We start from the raw sequence: 22,820 nt of genomic DNA, 5'->3' as shown, positions 1-22,820 counted from the left end.
TGATACAGAATCTCTAGCCTAGAGCTTGTATTACAAAACGTGCTGCAAAAATACCTACATGTGTCAAATCCAGAAGGACCAAGTATTTTGAATGAGATGTGTACTCAGAACGTAGCAATGAAACACACTTCGATCAGTAGAGCACTGTACTGTGCAAATATAACTGAAAGGCTTTTTCAGGTCTGCCATCAGCTTCCACAGAGCCAGAACCTCAGACTTCAGTAACTGCATACCAACAATGATCCTCAAATCTGGCTGCGTTAAAATCACCTTGTAATCATCACTAAATGACCACATTTGGTTCAAAGCTAAAACATACAGTTCAATCCCAGATTCATGTTCTCTAAGTTTCTATTTCTACCTAAACAAATAATTTACTGTTGTGTCAGTCCAGTAGATATTTTGTACATTGCGGTTTGGTTTTTCCATCCCCTTTTTCAGTGAATATATCCCATTAACATAAATATTACATGAACTAAATCTAAGCTAAAACTTACTCTAAGGAGCACATCCCTGCTACGTTCCAACACATAAGGAAGAACATAGAGCCCCTGCAACGTCTCCCTCCTCCCTTCCCTTCAGCCCACTTGCCAGTGAGTTCACTTCCCAGGCTGAGGGACTAAACAGCTTTTAGCTTCTTATATACTTAGTTCTGGATTTCGGAATTGATCACAGAGGAGCAAGTCAGAGCCTTCTTTCCTTCCAGCCAAAAACGTAATCCCCCTGACCTGAACCCCAAAGTCACTTACTGTGTTAGCTGCTCCCCCAGAAATGCTCCGTAACGGGCAAGGACAGCGCGTGGCGGCTGCAGTGCACCGAGGGAGCTGCCTAACGCAGCACGGAGCGCAGGCCCTAAATATACAGCAATGCAATTCTTCCCTATCACAGAATTTTGTGTTTTACTGTATATTTGGGGCAGTACTAGCCTTAACGAATGCTTTGGCCTCTAAAAAACCTCTAAATTCTATTTAACATCTACCACATTGTTTCTATCAGCAATTCAGGAGATAAAGCAATAAGGCATGTCAGTAGTATAGCTGCAAACTTAGTATGCAATGTATCAATTTTATGCTAGAGAGCCACAGCAAAAGTATGCTAGGCTGTGTTTCTTAGCACACTGTTTGGCAGATCACTTTCACATAAATGGTTTTCACAAACTTTTCCCAATTGGCACCATTTTTTCTTTTTGCAAATAGTGCAAGCAAATGCTAAAGCACAGGTACAGCTAAGGGGGATGAGGAAAGTATACCCACACTATGACAACAAGCAAGAATACAGTTATGAAAGCTTTAGTACACATAAACAAAGAGAAAAATATTTAAGTCTTTCCTGATGAAAGGTAGAGCAGTGTTAATTTCACATAAAATGCAATTTCTTACTATTATAGGTAATTAAATACGGAAACAGTTTTCTAGGTGAAATGGCAAGCTCACTATCACTTCCAGACTTCGAAACAAGATCAGGTAGCTTTCAAATAGCCGAGCTTTCATCCAGGTTCTACGAAAAGTGATAGTCTGCATGCTGAAAGAAGTCAGAAAATAGTCACTGTGGCCTCTGGCCTTTGGGTTTTTAATCTCCCTTATTCTCCCTTAGATGCCTAGGGGAAAAAACCCCACCAAAATCACACACAAAAAAAAATACCCAAAACCAAACAACAACCTCCCCCCACAAACAGGACCTGTCCTGGGCAGGAAATAAAATGAGCAGAGTAGATACACAGGCAGAAGATACAACTAAAGAACCTATGCCCAGCTGAAGGCACCACTCCCATCCTCATTTGAAGATATGCTTTTACAGGTATTTCTGGTTTGAAAGCATTTTATCATTGATCAGCTGCACTTCACTCTTTTGCAAAAGTACTTAAATATAACTGTGCATTAAGCGTACATTTATAATAGAGTCTGCTTCACCAGGGAAAGAGGCAGCAGCTATGGGAAATGCAGCTCATCCCTCTTCACCCCACTTCCCAAAGGGGCACCATCTGACGTGGTGTGTGGGCTGCATCTCCGGACCCTGCTGCTTCAGCCTCATCAGCTTGGTCCCTACCCCCCTGTCCCTGCAGCTGCAGCCAGACTCGTTCATTTGTAATTATAAACTATCTTTTACTGTCTCCGATGGAATTTTAGCTTTGCATTCCTGTAGCCCAAATCAAAACTATTCATAAAAAATGCATAATTATACATGTTCAGATAGGCCAGTCATGATAATCTAATCTGGGGGCATCAAACCTCATTCGGAAACATCTGTGTCAAACCAGTGACTTGTACTCTCACATGAGGCAGAGGATTTCAAAATACTGTATCTTTCAGCTGAGTGACAGAGTCCTACACATTGTTACAGTGGACGTTTAACTTCGTTTTTCTTGAGTTAAACTGGGAATGACAAGCTTTTTGGTAAAATGTACCAGTAGACCATCCTAAAGTGGTGACCCATTTTGCAAACAATAACCTAGAAAGATTCTTCTCATGCCCTAGGAGGGAAAAAAAGCCACCATTTTCCAAGGTCTTTTGTGCCACCAAAATCAAGTGTCACTACTTTGGCTCACACTGTGATAACTAGGCTGGGTTTTTTCATTGCTTTTGTTTGTTTTTTTTTAAGAAAAGGGACTACATAATATTAGGTGCGTTTAGGATGGTACTCCCACTGTCTTGAACAAGTAGGCAAAAAGGTTTTTTTTTCTGTCATTTGAAACAGCATACCTGTTTTTAAAGATCTGAAATGTATTTCAAATTTTAGCTCATCCAAAAAATGTAATTTAAGAAAAACCATGACAATCATCATTTTTATTTATATGCTACTACTTCATAATAATTTCCACTGAAAAGATATCAGAAAGAAGTCTTAAGTATGAAGCAAACAGACAAAACCAAGTGAATTACGGAAACACATTTGGTGGTAACCACCAAATTTTATACCATCCTGCTGAGGAAGGTGCCTGGCTCAGTTTTCACCCTTCTCAATTCTTTCTAGAAGACTACTGAAAAATAGCTGATTTTTACTGGCTTGCAGTATGCAGATAAGGTACCAGGGATATCCACAGTCTTAATATTATTCGTGACAGATGGCAAAATCATTTAAATATTGGTAATGTGGCAATTTTTAAAAGCATCATCATCTAAATCAGCTATTTGCTAACTTGCTGCACTGGAAGATACACATTTTGCAGTTTCACAATATGAATGAATGTGCACCATGTTTTAATCTGCCCCTCTGCAGGAACAATAGTGCTCTTCTCTAGCGTCACTGGGGTTCAAGGAACTGTTTTCCAAGGATCACAAATAATTCTAATAAATATTAACTTGATCAAGGCATGTGCATAAATTTCTGCTGATATAACAGTTAAAGAGAGGTTACTACGATTTTTACACTTTAAATGGTATAACAGAATGATATTGAAGTAAAATGATCTACTGATCAATCTTCTGTATAGGCAGAATATTATGCAAGTATCATTTAAGTTAATGTTCAATTTGTCATGTTTTTCAGCTAGAAGTAGTTATCTAATCTTCTGAAAGTTAACAGAAATATTGACATTAAACTTTAATCAGGTAAAGTTCTCTTACTTTCTCCAGCTGTGAAATTTCATACTACACACAAGGTACTTGATAACTTTACCAAGGTCTTTTGAAGATGAATATTTGGGATTTGTAAGTCTGTAAAAAGGCCAAAAGTTGGCATGCAACTAATAACCAAGAGCTCCCTTCTCCTTTCTAAAAAAAATAATAAAGACATTTATTCTGTGTTGCTCTTAGCTAATTACAGAGAAGTTATATGGGAACAACAAGTGTATTTACCCACTTTGGAAGACATCTTGCTCTTTCACACCTACAGAATGCAAAGGCCAAGGACTTTGACTAATGCCAGGACCTACTTGTTGAATTTCCTTTCAGAATATGTAATGCTATTTCTTCTTCAAGAGATTATATTGTGTAAAAAACCCCACCTGATGCATACATGTAATGGGTATATATTTAATACTATACTATGAGAATACAATATAAACTGAAAGCCACTCTACATGAGAACTTCATTCAACACAGTAAGTATCTTCCAGTCAGAACACCTACATGTCAGGCTGTTCCAGGCTGCCATTATGCCTACTGTCAACTGTTCATTTCCCTACAGAATCTATCCTGTGAAAATATCACTTGCTGTCACTCAAATGCTTAAATTATACTTAAGATAAAAAGAAAATTAAAGGAAAAAAGATATACACCTGAACCAATATAAATATCCACACTGGAAAAGGTATAAAACTTCTAAACAAGCATTAGTAGTGTAAACAAAAATGCTGTGTTAGAATTATCTAGGTGAGGTTACATTACATATATTATAATGCATACAGTATATATTATACATTTTTTCCTCTTCTGTCTTTTATTGAAGGTATACCTGTGACCAGGCTTCCTTCTCCATTTCCCGTTCCCTTTGTCAGGAGAGCAATTAAATGAGAATTCTGTCATGTAGCTACCTTCTCAAACTATTACCAATTTATACATGGTTCAACAAAGACCATTTCCATTTATGTATCAATAGTATAAAAAAATAGCATTTTGTTCTTTAACATCTAAACAACATGCATCTCAAATACATTACAGCTACTTTGGAAAATTCAGGCTGGGATCTATGTCCTAAATAATTTTAGTTTCTGTATTAAGAACTCAACAGATGGACAGAGCTGATCAATAACGATGTGACATTTAAAGTTTTCACAAGAGCTTTCAATGGAAAGTTTAGTTCACCTATCCTGTTCCTAAGCTCTAGTATTTTTGTCCCCACTCTCAGAACAGTACCTATAAGCTTTCATACACTGAGGATAAAAACCAAAAGAAATTTAATGAATCCTTTGAAGTGATGCAACCATAGTTTGGGAGACCAAGTTAAAGCCAACTATGGCAATTATGGAATCATCTTAGTGATCATCTTGCCTCATAAATATTTTTCATGAATGTAGTAACAAAAAAAAATTATTCTGTTTTCAGTGACAGCTCTGGAATATCAACACAGGTTTTCAGAGGAAGAGTGGTTCTTTTCTTCAGAAGCTTTGTGTGAGCTTGAATTTAAAAGCATTGCCGGTTTTAATTTAAAAGCGTTTCACTGAATGGGATCCTTCTAGGGGAGGAGACAAAGATGTTTGAGATTCACTGAGCTGGACCGTAGAAACTAACTGGAGTAGGGATCTCCCTTCAGCAGCAATGTGCTGATAGAGGCCAGTTAAGAATCTGAAAAATGCCAATGCCTTGTTTAAAGATAAATGAACAAAAGCAAGAATTCAATTTGAAAGCTCTTATTTCTCACTGTAGGAAAGCTGTTGTGGCTATACTTAGAATATATAAATTGCAGCTCCTGGTGGTACAAGGCCAGATCAGATGTGGATCAGCACTGGCAATCTCCAAGCTGAACGTGCCAACTTCAAACCGGGGCTGTACGTGAAGCCAGGGGAATGACAAGAGTTCATGCCTTCCCACCAGTCCCTTTAGAGAACCAAATTCTTGCTCAACTGGAGAGGAGCTCAACACAGAGCCAAGGAAAGCTCCTGCACCCTCTCCCTGCACATTGTAACGAGGACAGAAAGAAGGAGAAAGGCCAACTTGGCCAGGCCTTTGCAGTGGGGACACTTGTATCTGGGACAAGCACCCACTGGTCAAAATCACCAGCACCAGTTACCCAAACCAACCACTGGCTGATGAATCACAGCACAGACATCTCCCCACCTTTTCTTTTATATTTTCACCTTCCTTAAGCATTTCAACAGATTTTCATCAAGACAGTGGGCCTCCAAGGATGGGAATTTATAGTAAGGGGAAAATAAAACAAAATTAAAGAGCAAAATGGAAAAAAACAACATTCACAGCCTTTCAGGCCACCTTCATGTAAAGAAAAACAATGGTTTCTTTGGTTTTCATTAGTAGCCAGATTTTAAATTTGCTACCCCTGAGCTTCTTTTTAGAACACTGTTTTTTTCAGAAGGAATTACGAAAACAAAAATCAAAGATCAGGGTTTGGTTTGGTGTTATAACTTTTTGTTCAGTTTATCTTAAGATTCATCCTGTAAATATTTTGTGTAATTAAAATATAATGGCAGTAGCTCTTATCTGTGATTTTAAATCCATAGCTCTTCAAAGGAAAACAAAGACGATGTGGCTTTTACTTCACAGAAGTATCTTGATGTACTACAGGAAAAGGATGGATATTTTAAAACTAACATCGCAGACTCAAATAATAAAAAAAACCCAAAGCTTTCTGGAGATATCCAGGGTGCTGTGACTGTATGAAGCCAACCCCGAGGCAACTAATTCAGAAGCTGTGTGCATGTATGCCTAGCTTTGCTAAGAATAATTATGTATTAAAAAATGTTAATTTTAACAGTTTTGCTATGATGTTATTAATTTTAAAAAAAGAGATGCACTGCAGTACCACAAACATTCACATTACTTAAATATTTAACTTTGAAATTACAATTAAAACCTCTGAGCTTGATTAATTTGGTAACAATAGAAAGTGTTGGGCATATTTGCTTTTGTTCAGGGTGCCCACTGTTCCAATTCTTCAAAATGTAAAGTCATCGTAGTTTGCAAGATTTATTTACAGTATATGTTTCCAGAAAAATTCAAAACGTCAGCCTGTGTTTTATTTGAAAATTGTTTCAGAAGGACCAGCTCGAAAAAAAATGGGGACCACTGAAAACAAACTTCTTGCTCTAGTGAAATGTGGAAAACTTGGCAGAAGAGGTAAAAAATTTCTGCTAAAGGCAAAGAACGACCTATCAAATCTATTATATTCAAAAGGTACTCTAAAATGTACCTAAAAGTACTGATATTGTAATATTATACCTTTTTTTTTCCAAAAGCCTTTAAAAAAATTCTGTAGAAGAAACCTTCCAAATTAAGTAGGTTTCCCCTTATTAAATTTAAGAAGGTAGAATTAGTTTATATCCTGCATTAGAGAAAGTAACCTGGGATTTCACAGAAAACCCAACCCTTTCATATGAAAAGATGAGAGAGAGACAGAAAATTGACTGTTCTCAGAAAAACATTAGGGCTTCAGAAAAGACAATTGGGCTCCTTGGTTTTAATGACAACCCAGGAAAAATTGTCTGTCAATCCGGACTGCAGACTGCTTTAGGGAGAAAAATGATGCAACACGACACTGCTCCTCCTCTGTCTTACAATAACTGCAATCAAAACATTAGTAATGACACAGTTCTAAGACAAACTATTTAGAGAAGCATTGTGGATGCAGCGCCAAGTCATATGTTATATACTTCAGTATAATTAAACAGCCCTATAAATTCTGAAGTTTGGATAGCGAGAGGCCTGATTTTGTGCAGTGATACATCATGAATCCCAGAATTAGGCAGTTCAGAAAGTTCTCAAAGACTACATGGCTTGCAGCTGGAGATGGCACAGGGGACTAAACATGTTTATCGTTTTATCACATAGTATAAAATTCTATCTAACTACTAGAATTTTCCATGTACTGTTTGAAAAGATAAAACACATGAAACAGATGTAAACCTCACACATCCTCCTTAAGCCTGCATAAACAGTTTTCTATTTTATTCATGCTATATTTCTCTGATATATCTTTGCATGCTTTTAAGTGATTAACAAGAAAAAATATTATGAAGACTTGTTCTGGTTTCTTTCACATGCTGAAATAAATAATACAAATCAATAAGCACCATCTCAGTTTATGGATACGGAAAATCCACAGTGATCATGCTAAAATTGCTACACGCGTATTAAAAATACCCATTTTCCAATACAGAATTTAAAAGTTTTTTTAAACATTCAGTTTTGGAAATGCAGAATTTCTACGTACACATGCACTATAGCAAGGACAGCATTTGGCAGACAGCTGATCTTTGCATTATGGTTGTGTGTAACCTTCCTAGCATAGCAGAGAGGCAGAATTAGCTCCTCCGTAGCACTTCAGTCACACCAAAGTAGCTACAAGGCTGTTGCACAGAAGTTGACTTGTATCAGCTGACTCAGAGCATGGGTAGAAAGATGTGCTACCTTCAATACCCATCTGTGCAGACTCACCCTGAGAAAAAGGGGTGCAAATCTGGAGCCAGAATAGAACTGTAATTCTAGAGAGTAACTGAAATGAGGGAAGACTGGTACTGTGTGAGAACGGATAATGAACCTGGAATAGAAACCAGCTGACACTGGAAATTACTTGGATGAGGGAGACTGAAAACAGAGATGCAGGACATGAGACGTACAAGGAAGCAGGTTACAAGTAAGAATGGCTGAGTGTGAAACTGAGAACCAAGAAGAATGAACTCATGACTTCAAAAAAAGATGCCTAGGCCAACGATTCTTTCAATTCCTAAGATCTTCATGTAGGATCACCGTTCTCGCTTTTCTGGCTTGAAACAATCTTCATGGAGTGAGTAACCCAGTTCTGCAACTACTGTAAAAGGTATACAAACCTCAGCAGCCCATCAAAAGAACTGGCAAGGGAAGCTCTTAGCACAGAAAATGTTTCTGAAAAATAACCTGGGCTTCAGAGATTGGTCTTTGCCAGAAAGACTTAGAGAAAACCTGTTGCTAAAAGCTACAGTGAAACATAAAGGCAAATTCTTAATTCCATCTGCAGAGCAAGGTCTGAAAATTATATAGTACAGAAAATATGTACACACGAAACAATTAAAAATACTAGATAGCTGCATACTGATTAAATGTCACCTATTGAATGCAAGAATTTCCTTCTACGGAGAAAAATAGCATGTTACCACATAATTAAAGACTGCATGATAATGTACAAGGTACAAGTGGGTGAACCAAGGTCACTAAGGTTTTGAAGTATTAGACTGCAAGCACAGTAATGCGTATTAAATAGAAAAAGCCCCTGCATTTAAAAATAGATCAAATGGAATAGAAACAGTGTCTGCACATACCTATACAGCTGTGAACATTTTAGTATCGATAGACAAAAAGTACAAAATAAAAGCTAAGATACCGACAAAGAGAGCTAAATGTTTTTTTTGGATTTTGTAGAAGCATCCTGAGGTTTATCTGTATGTACGTATTAAAACTTTAAGGAAGTAACTAGTAAAACATTAACATTATAGAAAGAAATACTTTCCCTGCCCCAGTTTTTCACATAGAAGAAATGTTTCCTCTTAATCCAAATGCAAACTTTGATAATTATTCCTCCAAAACATTTGGTTTTCCTTTACCAAATGTTGTAGATGCCCACTTTAGAACAAATAAAAACATATGCAAAGGTCTATCCTTGAAGGAAACAGGAAAAACAAAACAAACCCCAAAATATAACCTCAACATGGCAGAGGTAAAAATAACCTCTCCCAGCTCAGTAGTGTTTATTTTTTAAATGAAAAAGGTCTTCCATTTTCAGGGTCAAAAAAAAAGGGGGGGGGGGGGGCAGTTTAAAAAAAAAAAAAAAAAAAAAAAAAGAGAGAACTGCCTTCAATTCTTTCTTAATTTGAGCTTTCCTCTAACAAACAGTTACTGTTTGTTTCCTTATTTTAGGTCATGTAAGTCAGCTATGTGTGCCGCACTTTTTAACTCCTTCCCATCTGCTGTTCCCTTACAGCATCATTTGGGAGCTGCGAAAACCTAGAGCGATGCAAAACCCAACACAATCAGGGCTGGGTTAGCCCAGATACATCTGCCAGTGTCCACTGCATATGGTGAAATACGAGTAACAATGTTTTAGTGCCCTTGCAGTTAAACTTGGGCTGAAAAAAAAACTCAAAAAAGAAAAAAGGGGGTTTCACAGGAAAGCCCTGACTTATGCAAAAAGATACTGAAGGGGCAGTAAATCAGAGATGCATTACAAGCACTACATAAATGAGGTGCTTTGTTTTTGTAACACAGAAGTGAGACAAAACTCTGATGCTGTGTGTTCCAGCCCTGATGCTCCATCAGGCTGGGTCTGGACTAACTGTGCAGTTCCAAGAATTCTCTATTCATACTGCTTGAAAAGTCAGTTATAAGGATCTGCAGAATGAGCCCCTTCCAGCAGATCAAAGCTGCCCAGACATGCTTAAAGGAAGACAATTAGTTATGAACACTAAAACTTTGTACCAAGTAAATCAGTCTTCACTGTGTTGTATTGTACGGTGTTGCGCTGTAGGTGAAGAGTATCAACAGGGCCACAGCATCCTGACAATGCATAAGTTTTGTTCTTCACATAAACAGCTAATAAAAGCTATTCAAAGTTCAGATTTCAGAACTAAGTAGCTTATTCATGAACTTATCCATCCTCTTATTCAATAGTATTTTACACGCTTCACTTCGAAAAGTCTCAGATGAAGTTGCTGTACTGAGAAGTTCAAAAATGAAGCTGCACCCTCATTTTGGACCTGTCTACTAAAACAAAGAAAAGCAAATATGTAAATTTCCAGTGAATTAAAGTGCCCCATTAGGAGTTCAATTATATTCTGAAATTATGTCTTAATTGGTTTGCTCATAGATGAGCTGTACAGCTAACCAAAAATCTACTGCCATATAATCATCACTAAATTCCAGATATTGCCACACATTAAATTAACAGGAGATAATGAGTGGGAAAATTAGCTTTATTTCCATAACTGAAAAAATTCTTCCCATATTACCTAGTGTTCTATATAGTTAATTTCAAAACAGAAAAAAATAATACACAAAACTCTCCTGAATCTCTAACAACTATTTTGATCAAAAGTCCACATTCAAAAGAAATAGTAGAAGCAGAGTGCACATCCGATTCGTGTCTCTAATACTTAATTAAAAAGAAGAAACATTTCTAAATCTCTATAGAAATCTTCAAGAGATTGACCGCTATTTTACTTCGCATGTTGCCGGCTATTTCTTTTCCACATAAATTTTGTCTTTTTGAGTAGTATTCTCCATGCCCAACTATTCTTCAGATTTTAATGTACAAGGTACTTCAGGTTCTCATCAGTATTGCACAGAGATACTGCAAAAGACCTGCATTTTGAAAAACTTGTGAGAAAAAAAGAACAAGGAATAACATCAAATGCAGAAAAAAAACAAGCTAAGGACTCATGTTATTGTAACTAACGTGAAGAAAAGAAACTCAGCTCATTCCATAAAGCTTATTTTCCACATTAGTAGGATAAAAAAACTTAATAAAGTTAGAACTTTTGGAAGTATAGTCAAGGCTTCTGAACTTCAGCTGCTATTCAATTTTGGTTATTTTTGAGGTTAAAAACCCACCTGACTCATTACTTATATACAAATGCACAATATAGATTATTTTACTTACCTTTGCTGTCTGAAGGAAACTGATTTCAAAGATCTTGTCTGTAAATGATATATTCTTCAATATATATGCCTCCAATGACCACCATCATCAATAAGTATCTGAAGAAAAACACAACAAAGCAGTACATAAGCCAGGTTAGTTCCAACTAGAATGAGGATTTTTAAAGGTTTTAATTATTTATTCAGAAGGCACAAAAAGTATTATGCATTTCATAAAATAGATGAATTTAGTACCTACTATTAAAAACAAATAGACAAGCACTGGAGCCATTACATGGAAAGGCATTTATCTACTTGAGGCATTTAACAATTACACCACATTAGTCTATTTAAGCCTAAATACACAACATTTGGGTAATTCACTGTTCTCATACCAAAATAACACCAGTAATCATCTTGTAAATTAAAGATTAGAAAAGGCACATAAAATTACAACTTGAAGTGTGTTATATTATGTGCACTAATAGATTATGAAAAGTTAAACCAACTCCCTAAATTCTGAAAAGCCAAATGAAAAGTAACTTTAAGACGATGTCCCCAAAAATGCCAGTTACAGTTTAAAAAACTGTTAAAACGCATTAGTCATATATGTATAACCATACAGTATAATTTATGAGTGCTGTTTTCATATTTCAGTCCTGTAACTATGGAAAGATGAATTAAGAAAAATTACGATGCATACAGTAAGGTCAGCATCAAATGAACTAGTTATGTACGTACTTCCTTTGGAATCAACTTAAGCTAAAATGCCCAACAGCTACAACTTTTTTTTTTCAGGTCCCAACTTCTTTCACTGAAAGACAAACCGTTTGTCCATTATAGCCACAATAAAATTTCCACAGAGTAGCGAGGTTGCCATAGACCTCTGGAGAGCTTTTGGACCACCATGCCTGTTTAAGCAGGGCAACCTAGAGCTGGTGGCCCAGGATCTTAACCATGTGGACTATGAACATCTCCACGGATTGAGACTGCCCACAGCCTCTCTGGGCAGCCTGGTCCAGTGGTCAACCACCCTCAGAGAAAAATGATGTTTCCTTATGTCCAGAATGTCCTGACATTCTTTGCTCTGGAGAACATTTCCTTAGTGAAGGAACTTCAAAGCACAGCTGTGTAACGAGACAGAAAGTTTGAGAACAGGCTGAAGTCAGTAACACCAACCCTTAGGTACACACTCGACAGCATACACAAAATTAGGCCCCATTGGTACCCGTATAACCTAACATATGCCGCAATAATTTTGAAATCTTTCAGTCCTCATTTAGCAACACAGATGCAATTAACTGAAAACTAATCAAGTCAAAAGGCTTTCACCTTGTAAACAACTTTCCCTTCTACTCGGTTGATTCTACTTGGTTTACTCTTTCTCAGATTATGGAGAAATCCAACTCCGAGCAAAGAAAAACCTTTTGCTGCCTCCTGACACTGTACAGCCGCAGCAGCAATCCAGCTTGGGTTAGCACAAGCAACTAAATCATCATGAATATATTTTTTTAAAAAAAACATTATTTACTTATTCACCCATTTATTTATTTGCAGGCCTAGGACATCTGATTGCCAGCTGTCAGGGTATGTGTGGAAAGAACTGGATCACTACATCACTTGGCAGGCTCTGTGGACAATTTGCTGCTGCTTAAAGCCATAATAGTTAAATATTATTATAGTTAATATAATTAATATAAATATAGCTCTATTAGCAAAACTACCAAGTTTTTGCAGTTTGCCTATATCTATGCAAAGTTATTTCATCTCAGCTTTATGAAAACACTCTATCTGAATTGTCCATGTTTGTGTCTTCTGAAGTCAATCCAAATCCCCCCAACTTCCATAATCCAAAAATAAGCACCTTGTAAATCAACTTCTTCCACAAAATAGCAAGTTATCGAATACTTAAATGGATACTCTCTGCTCTTTCTAGTGCTTCCAGAATTTTAGAAAGTAGAAGAAATAACTGCCAGATCAGTCTCCGAAATAGAATTGCATAGGCTATACCATGATTATGCTAACTCTCTTCTTCTAATGAAAAATCTGAAAAAGAAATTGAACGTATGCTGTGCCTTGATGCCTGCCAAACTGAGAGTTGATGGATTGCTATGGGGAAAAAAAAATCCAGATACAAAATGACCCTATTAAAGTATTAAAAAGCTGCTGTGTAGGAAACTGAAAGCAACGCTGCCCCAGCAGACTGCCACTGCATTTTCAGATATGGTTCAAGCCAGGGTTGAGGGGCAGGGGAGGGGCGGAAAAAAGCTTTTTAAAATAGCTAAGGCTAATGAAATACCTTGAGGCACGCAGTAGTACTCTGTGAAATAAACAGATGAACAACAAGTTCTGCTGATAGGCCGCTCAGGCACTAAACCCAATCTAAGATACCAAATGCGTTGCTGCGTTACTGTCCGCCGTGTAAACCTTACACCCGAAACAATTCCCTTCAATTCAACAGGCCTACATCTTGTGCAGTCATGACATATGCTTGTTTTGCTAGCTGTACTAGTCTCTGGCCATGCTTTACTGGTTTTATATGCCAAACCAATAAAGTCAGAGGAATAAACTGGTATGGAAGCCAAAGCAAAATCCATCAACGGATTTGTTTAATAAGTTCAGCACAGAAGATACTTACCAGTAGGTACAAACCAGAAAGCACACCTGCTGACAAGGAAATCTTAAAATTGAAGATGCAAAAAATGTTTGATTTTTTTTTTTTTTTAAAAGGAGAACACATAACACGTTGCATTCATTTCCCTGTAGTTGCTCCATTTCATTGTGCCATTTTAAACAATTATTCTTCAAAGTGGTTCAGAATCTTGCTTTTCCTAAAGGTGACTTCACACATATAATTTGGTGTTGAGGCTTTCTATCAATTGCCCTTCAAACTTTGCATTCAGATTTCTTAAGAAGTTGAATCGTATCCAAATGTCCCCAGATTTTTTAAGTGCCACTGAAAATATTTCTTTTATTTTTGCCTGACAAGTAAATCATTCTCACTTTGCCTTTTGTATTAATAGATGATATTTTCTTATTTTTGTTGACACATCCTGTACAACCAAAATCCAGATATTTGAACGCTGCTCCCATTACAGATGTTATTTCTGAACAGATTTAATCATCTTTCCCTCATATATAGCAACTGCAATAACTGTAATGGCATCATTAATTTTGTTCTCAAAACCTCCAATCCTCCTTGAAGGAGTTTGACCATCGCATCACAGGGAAAAAGTTTCTTCTGTGTCAAACCACATGCTTCAGGGGAAACTTCTAAACCTCTAGGGACCTGTTCATTTTGCTGAATGGCACCCAAGAACTTTGTCATTCCTTCTTCATATGATTTTATGATCATCATCCTAACAACCAGAAGGAGTCACTGTGACCTCATCTTCAATTAATGTATATTTACCAATGAAATTAAAACTTTCTTTTCAATAACACATTATCTTGTTTACGGTATCTGATTCCAGTACGCCACTTGGCACAGACACAAAGACACAGTTAAATGGCACTAGAAATAAAGGGACAGTCACAACGAAACTCAAAACAGTTATTTTCCATCTTAAAGAAAATCGATATTCATCAAATCACAGAAGGGTTTGGGCTGGAAGGGACCTTAAAGCCCACCCAGTTCCCACCCCTGCCCCGGGCAGGGACCCCCCCCCCAGCCCAGGCTGCTCCCAGCCCCATCCAGCCTGGCCTGGAGCACTGCCAGGGATGGGGCACCCACAGCTGCTCTGGGCAGCCTGGCCCACCGCCTCGCCGCCCTCACGGGGAGAGGTTCCTCCTGATATCTGACCTGCATCTGCCCTCTCTGCGCTCAAAGCCACCCCCGTGCCCTGTCACACGTGCCCCTGTAAGAAGCCCCCCCCCCAGCTTTCCTGCCGGCCCCTTCAGGCGCTGGGAGCTGCTCTAAGGCCCCTCCTGAGCCTGCTCTTCTCCAGGCTGAACAGCCCCAGCTCTCCCAGCCCGGCTTCCCGGGAGAGGGGCTCCAGCCCCTCAGCACCTACGTGGCCTCCTCCGGGCTCATTCCAACAGGTCCATGTCCTCCTTATGGTGGAGGCCCCAGAGCTGGAGGCAGCGCTGCGGGGGGGGGTCTCACAAGAGCAGAGGAGAGGGGAAGAATCACCTCCCTCACCCTGCTGGCCACGCTGCTGGTGATGCAGCCCAGGATTCGGCTGGCTTTCTGGGATGCAAGCGCGCAGTGCCCCTCCATGTTGAGCTTCTCATCCACCAACACTCACAAGTCCTTCTTCTCAGGGCTGCTCTCAACCCATTCTCCACCCAGCCTGTATTTGTGCTTGCAATTGCCCAGTCCAGATGCAGGACCCTGAAACTTGGCCTTGTTGACCTTCATGAGGCTCGCACAGGCCCACCTCTCAAGCCTGTCGCAGTCCCTCTGGATGACACCTCTTCCCTCTAGTGTGTCAACTACACCACACAGCTTGGTGTCATTGGTAAACTTGCTCAGGGTGCTCTCAATCCCACTGGCCATGTTGCCGACAAAGATGCCAACAGTGCTGGTCCCAGTACCAGCTCCTGAGGAACACCACTCGTCAGCGGTCTCCACTTGGACATCAAGCCACTGACCACAACTCTTTGCGTGTGACAATCCAGCCAATTCCTTATCCACCAAGTGGTCCACCCCTCAAACACTCATCTCTCCAGTCTAAAGACTGGGATGTTGTGCAGGACAGTGTCAAATGCTTTGCACAAGTCCAGGTAGATGCCATCAGTTGCTCTTCCCTTATCCACCAACACTGTGACCCCATTGTAGAAGGTCACCAAGTTTGTCAGGCATGATTTGCCCTTAGTGAAGCTGTGCTGGCTGCCATTAATCACCGCCTCATTTTCCATGTACCTTAGCATAGTTTCCAGAAGGATCTGATCCATGATCTGGCCAGGCACAGAGATGAGACTAACTGGCCTGTAGGTCCTCAGATCTTCCTTTTTTCCCTTTTTAAAAATGGGGGTTATGTTTCCCCTTTTCCAGTCAGTGGGAACTTCATCCGACTGCCACAACTTCTTGAATATGATGGACATTTGCTTAGCAACTTCACCTGCCAGTGCCCTCAGAACCCATGGATGCATCTCATGAGGTTCCATGGACCTGTGCACCTTCAGGTTCCTTAGATGATCTCAAACCCAATCTTCTCCTATGGGTGGGCAGCTCTTCATTCTCCCAGTCTCCACCTTCATCTTCTGTGAGTTGGGCAGCGTGGCTGGAATACTTGCCAGTAAAGACTAAGACAGAAAAGTACCTCAGCCTTCTCCACATCCTGGGTAACCAGGTCTCCCATTTCTTCCAGAGAGGACCCACATTTTCCCTAGGCTTCCTTTTACCGCTGATGTATCTGTAGCAGCTTTTCTTGTTGCCCTCTATGTCCCTGGCCAGACTGAATTTCATCAGGGATTTAACTTGCCTAACCTGATCCCCAGCTGCTCAGACAATTTGTCTGTATTCCTCCCTGGCTACCTGTCCTTGCCTCCACCCCCTGTACGCTTCCCTTTTGCACCCCTTTTCCCTCCATGGCTTTATCCCATGGTACTCTACCAAGTAGATCCCTGAAGAGGCCAAACTCTGCTCTCCTGAAGTCCAGGGCAGTGAGCTTGCCATGTGCCTTCCTCGCTGCCCTAAGGATCTGAACTCCACCATTTCATGGTCCCTGCAGCCAAGGCTGCCCTTGAGCTTCACATTCCTGACCAGCCCCTTCTTGTTGGTGAGAACAAGGTCCAGTATAGACTCTCTCCTCGTTGGCTCCTCTGGCACTTGGAGAAGGAAATTACCATCAGCGCATTCCAGGAACCTCCTGGATTGCTTATGCCCTGCTGTGCTGTCCCTCCAGCAGGTACTGGGGTGGTTCAAATCCTCTGTGAGGATGTGAGGCTGCTCTTGTTTGCCTGCAGAGGGCCTCATCTGCTCGGTCTTCCTAGTCCGATAACCTATGGCAGCCCCCCACTATAATGTCACCTGTCCCTGACCTCCCTTTAATCCTGACCCATAAGCCCTCAGCTGGCTCCTCATCCATCCCCAGGCAGAGATCTACACAGTCCATCTGGTCACTGACAGCCCCTCCTCATCTCTCCAGCCTGTCCTTCCTAAAGGCCCTGCATCCTTCCATTCCAACCCTCCAGTCAGAGGAGCATCCCACCAGGTCTCTGTGATGCCATTAAGACCACAGCCCTGCATGCGTACGTACATCTCTAACTCCCTTGGTTATTCCCCACGCTATGTGCATTTGCGTAGAGCATCAAAGTTGGACCCCATGAAGCTGACTTGCTGACTGGAGTGGCTGGAATTCCTTTGTGCTGTTCTGCAGGTGCTCTTTATTTTTTCCTTTTATTCCTTTCTTTTTTAAATAAAAAAAGTCTCTAGCACCTTGTTTTGAATGTTGTTCCTCTAAATATCCTAGAGTATGAAGAGTTGGTTCTACAAGATTCTGCATCCTAGTCTGGTGCCAACCCACAAAACATATGTCTCTGCTCAAATGTAAGAATCTGTTTTGATTTTTTTTTTTTTAAATTTCTTCCTGGACCAGGGACAAAACATTTCTTTAGATACAACTCAACATTTAGTATCTTCTGAGATATGAAACTTTCTAAATCCCATACACATTTTCATTAATTCAGTCCCAAACAGCGACTCTGAAGAAGCTAAACCATCTGAATACATGACAATAATAATTCAAAATAAATGCTCAAAAATCATTGAGGGAAAATAATAAATTTGTTTTAGACATTATTTTTTATGTTCATGGGTGCTAGTGTCTTAAAAGTGTTTTAATCTAAATTTTACATTGCATAGCTATGTATAAGCATTGATACGTTTTTCTAATGTCATTAGCTTATCATTTGTTCTCAGTGTAAATAGCTCTTGTACTCTTTTTTTTTTTTTTTTTTTTTTTTTAATTATTTGGGGTAAGGTAGATTTTCTGCTATTATTAACGCAGTGGCCCAAAGCGTTGTTCAAACATTTTACAAAAAATAACTTGAACACAGAAAATGATACAGCGTAGACCACGCTGCCCCCATAACTGGATTTCTTTATATGAGTCGCTGGTCCCACCCAGAGCTCTGATGGCGAAACATTGCTTCCCTGTGAGTTGTGGTAACTGTCTGCGCCCACCCCACACTGGGGGTTTGCTTTTAATTAGAATATCACAAATGCAAACAAAAGACACTCTAACCTCAGGAATTAAATATTTGCATTAGTTTCAGTAAATTAGCTTCTTGAAAGAGCCAACTTCTGCACTGGCATAAATCCAAAATAACTTAGATGAAGTTACATGTGTTCCTTTAAATCACATGGGTGAAAAACACGCCTGAGCTTCATACAGATGTTTAGGTATTAAAAGAAACCCATTGGCTTAGACAGGTGCAAAATCTCAGACCACTTTCTCTTAGATAAGGGAATATATGTAAGAGGCACTACCACAGAAATACTACAAAGCCTTTGCAATCTCCATCAGTCATTTGCCTCTGGGAGGTATTGTTTTCCTAGCTGTGAGAAAAAAACCCACCTTACAGTCACATGAAGATTATTTCACACTAAGATAGAGGTACACAGAAAACACTAGAAATTTTAGCATACATAATAGAATATCTGCACAGAGCTACACAAGGGTAGCAAAGTGTTTTCTAAATGTTTTTTTAGTGGCAAATATAAAGGACTAGTAGATTTCAAGAACACCGAAGAGATCTTTGTTTTCCAGCTTTCTATTTTTACACCCATGAACACACATATACATTGCGTACTGGTGAGCACACCTGATGTGCATAGTGGAAGAAGAAGAAAGCAAGAGGAATCGGCACTGCACAAAGCACACCGTGATCCTTAACAGGGTTACATTCTCCTCTGATTTGAGAATCCACAAGATGATTCAACTCAGTTGCAGAGGCTCTGGGAAAGAATTAAGAGCAAAAAAGCTGTGTTTTTCTTTTTTTATTCCACAATAATGCAGAAAAGGCTGCCTCAATATTGCTTTAAATTAATAGTTTTAAGTGAGAAATAAATAAACCAGGTCTGTCTTTTTTTTTGGTCAGAGATGAGCAAGCAAGAACTAATACAATCACATGACAGATGACTCTGCTCCAATACTGTTCTAAGAAAGAATTTCATCCGGCTTTTAACTGTTATTTACTGTTTTACTGACACCAAAATAACTGAACTTTCTAATTAGCATTAGAAAAAAAGACGACACTTTAACTAAAAATATGAAAGCCTCACTAATTTTATCATGAGCACGCCAGTGAAAACCAGTCTTTGCAGCTCCCAAGCATTCCTCAGTTGCACTCGGGCCACTGTCACTCACCAAACCTCCCTGGTCACTGTGCTGAGCAAAGCGGGAAGTGGTGCTGCAGCCCTCCCCAGCCCTCAGGGCAAATGCCGTGGGTGAGGCTGCTGTGATTTGGGCATTGCTTCTGTAACATACTTGCCTTTTTTTTTTTTCCTCCCCCCCCCCCCCCCCCCCCCCAATATTTAAGCCTAAACCAACATTATAATTTAATATAACTTATATCTAAAATGCAAAAATTTGTTTTCTCTATGCAAAGAACTAATACTTTATTTTTTAATACAGTCAAAATCCTAGCACTATTAAAAGTTTTGAGAAATAAAACAATATTTCTGGAAGAAAAAACCCAGTCCTCAATGAGACAAAAGCTACACTAGAAAGAAATCCCACTTCTCTTTGAAACATGAATATTTACATTTCCTTCCTTTCTAGGTTACTTTAAATACTTTTTTAGCAGCTTATCTCTCACTTAAAGCTGAACAGTGGAACTTCTTCTGCAATTACCAAAAGCACAATTCTCCATGGAGACTGTCTAACATGTAACAGTCTCCTGCAGCATTACAGGACTTCAGGCTGTACATCTTGGGAAACCAACACTAGACTTGAGCCTACAGCAGGAGTAGAACAAACTTGAAGAACCTCTCCCCAAACCCCCTTACCAGCCCACCCACTGAGGAAGTGAGCTCCCCTCACTTCAGTCCCTGCCATGCACCATATTCTGCCACATCATCCACTAACACGTGAACATGGCATCCAGACTTTTCTTCCCTGTTCTCATTTATTTCTACTTACTACCTTAGCACTAGAGCATGCTCTTAAAGCTAAGTGCTTTATGCGAGTACAGAAGTTACAAGTGGTTCAAATGAGTATGCAGAGGCTTTTGCAACAATTTATTTCATATCTCAGGCTGGTCTTTGCGTCAGGCTGCCCAACCAGTATCTACTCCATCCGCAGCCATAGGAAGATGAATAGAACATAGTGTTTAAACTCTTAGTTTATCAGAGAGGAAACTCCAAGTGCTTCCATGGGAACCAGAGGAGGACCGGGAACAGACCAAAGAGAAGCCCCAGTGGGAACCAGGAGTTACTACAGACACCAACAGGAAGAGCCTTCCCTTGCTATAAGTAGCCCAGAAATTAAGATGAGAGATGGGAATAACCCCTCATTTATTTAAGTTAAAGAGAATTAAAGTGGGGAAAAGTAAGCCCTGTGTTGCCCTAAGAAAGTGCCTATCCACAGCAAACTAGGTCATAAAAGTGAGTAGGGTTTACTAAACACATGCTTTCTTTGTAGTTAAGCAACCACTGTCACAGTAATGAGATTTACTCACATTTCACCCAAGTACTCTTTTGAATTCTGACTAATTAAGAAATGCTAAATGACCAGTCACACACACCTCACCTTTCAGTGAAGATGACACATCAGCGAATTTGAACAATCTCTCTCCAAAAAAAGATGGTTCTGAACTTTTTAAAATTTCCATATACAAAACACTTTGCATCCATACCATCACTCATCCAAACACCTAATACACTGAAAATACACTCTTAAATGTAACTCATGTCCAAAGTTACGTCAAGATGACAAAGTTCTTACTTTACCAGCAAAAAACTGTGGCAGAGTGATTTTTAGTGACCTCCTCAAATCCTCGGTATGTTGGTGACAGTGGGAAACAAAATACAACATTTCTGTCAACTGTAGTCTTGTTGTTACTGCTGCAAAGTTAGTTGAAATTCTTTTGAAAATGTGGAAATGTGTACATTGGGAAAAATGAATGAAAGGATTAAGAAGACTACCTATTGTTAATTTTTGGACCGAAGAAAGAAAACAGAAAAGTATTTTTGTAACTGTGCAAGCATCACCATGCTTTATAACACGATGATCCTCTGCTGTTTAGATGGTTCCAAAAATACTCACCTCCGATTTGTGGCAGTTGCTATCACCCTAACAGCATTTTATAGCTCCAGGGCAGTCTATGTCTATAACAAATCTGCACAGCACTGATGTCATAGTAATAATTTTTCTAAACATAGAACTAAAGACTGAAGGAACTACATTATAGAACTGTAGATACAAAGCTTTAGTTTCTGAATGGCTATTTCCTATCAATATTTGCATTTAAAACCTGCAAAAATGTTACAAGTTGGACTAAAGTTCTATTTTTGGTTAATTCTGAGAAAACTGCATGCTGACATTTACCATTATAAAATAATTACTGTTCTTGTGCTTTCAAACACTGAATACCAGAAATCATGACACTGAGTCAAAAACTGAAAAGAGGACACTACACAGCAGATAAAACAAAAAATGCATCTCTTCAGATATGTCTCTTGGGGTTTTTCTGTCTTCTTTAAAGAACAGAAAAGGCAATCAAATGCAACAGAAAAATTGTATTAATTGGCTGATCTTGTGACAGTTTCCATTCAACAGTATTTTTCCATTCATTCAGCTGAAGCATAACTATTCAGCACAAACTGCATAGTTTTAAACCATGTTTCAAATACCAATAGGCAGACTGCTACTGCTTTGGAGAAAACTGGTACCAAAAGAGGAAAGACATGGGGACATTACTGGAGTCCCTGTTGTCTGTTCAGCAGTCATACCTTAATATCAGGTACCAGGTTAGGCAGATGTCCATCAGCACCAATTATACATGGCATTCAGCAGAGTGATAGTCCTTTTCTACCCCTGGCCAGACTCTCAAAAGAGTTCAATATCCTGTTGTGCCAGATGACTTTCCCACCTGACAGGAAAAAAAAAAACCCAAACCACAAACAAAACACTAACAAACCCCCACAAACATGAGAGGAAGAGGCATATGAGGTCATGGCACTACAAGAAACAGGATGGCAAATGCTGCTGGAGCAGTGTGTGGGTGTCTGCGCTCTGTGTGTACAGAGCTCCTGACGCGTGGCAGCGATTCGGAACAGGGCAGCGCTAAATCCTCAAAAATCATGTTAGGTACAAGACTTAAAATGAAAACTCCTATGAAATTGTTGGATTTCCAAGTGTAATAGATGCATTCATAGCAGTATGAAAGGGCGAGCTGTTCTGGCTGGTTACAAGGTACCACCATGGCTGGGGGCTTCCCCTGTGTCCGCATAGGTCCGTGTTCTCCTGGTTATTGTAATTTACTTAATTTCTATTCAGGTTGAAGCAGTAAATCTTGGTGAACTGCAAGTAAAACTGTATGGATATTTCCATGAATCTGTAAGTATCTTATTTATTTTTAAGGAAAGAAACTAGAAAGAAGGTCTAGGGAAAGTATTTCTCTGAAATCTTAGAAATATAGTAGGCTTCAGGA

General features: G+C 39.3%; 1 protein-coding gene across 15 annotated transcripts in view; it reads right to left on the bottom strand.

The window, feature by feature from the left end:
• Positions 1 to 22,820, bottom strand: part of MBD5 (methyl-CpG binding domain protein 5) — a 176,059-nt gene that overhangs the window by 110,173 nt on the left and 43,066 nt on the right. For all 15 annotated transcript variants that reach the window (XR_013930136.1, XR_013930137.1, XR_013930138.1 and 12 more), the window contains exon 2: positions 11,242 to 11,339. The gene's annotated coding sequence lies outside the window, so the exon portion shown is untranslated. The remainder of the gene's footprint in view (positions 1 to 11,241; positions 11,340 to 22,820) is intronic.

Source organism: Falco punctatus (assembly GCF_963210335.1).
Source record: "Falco punctatus genome assembly, chromosome: 8".
NCBI lineage: Eukaryota > Metazoa > Chordata > Aves > Falconiformes > Falconidae > Falco > Falco punctatus.
The sequence above is the reverse complement of the archived record's forward strand: the minus strand, read 5'-3'. Positions and strand labels throughout refer to the sequence as shown.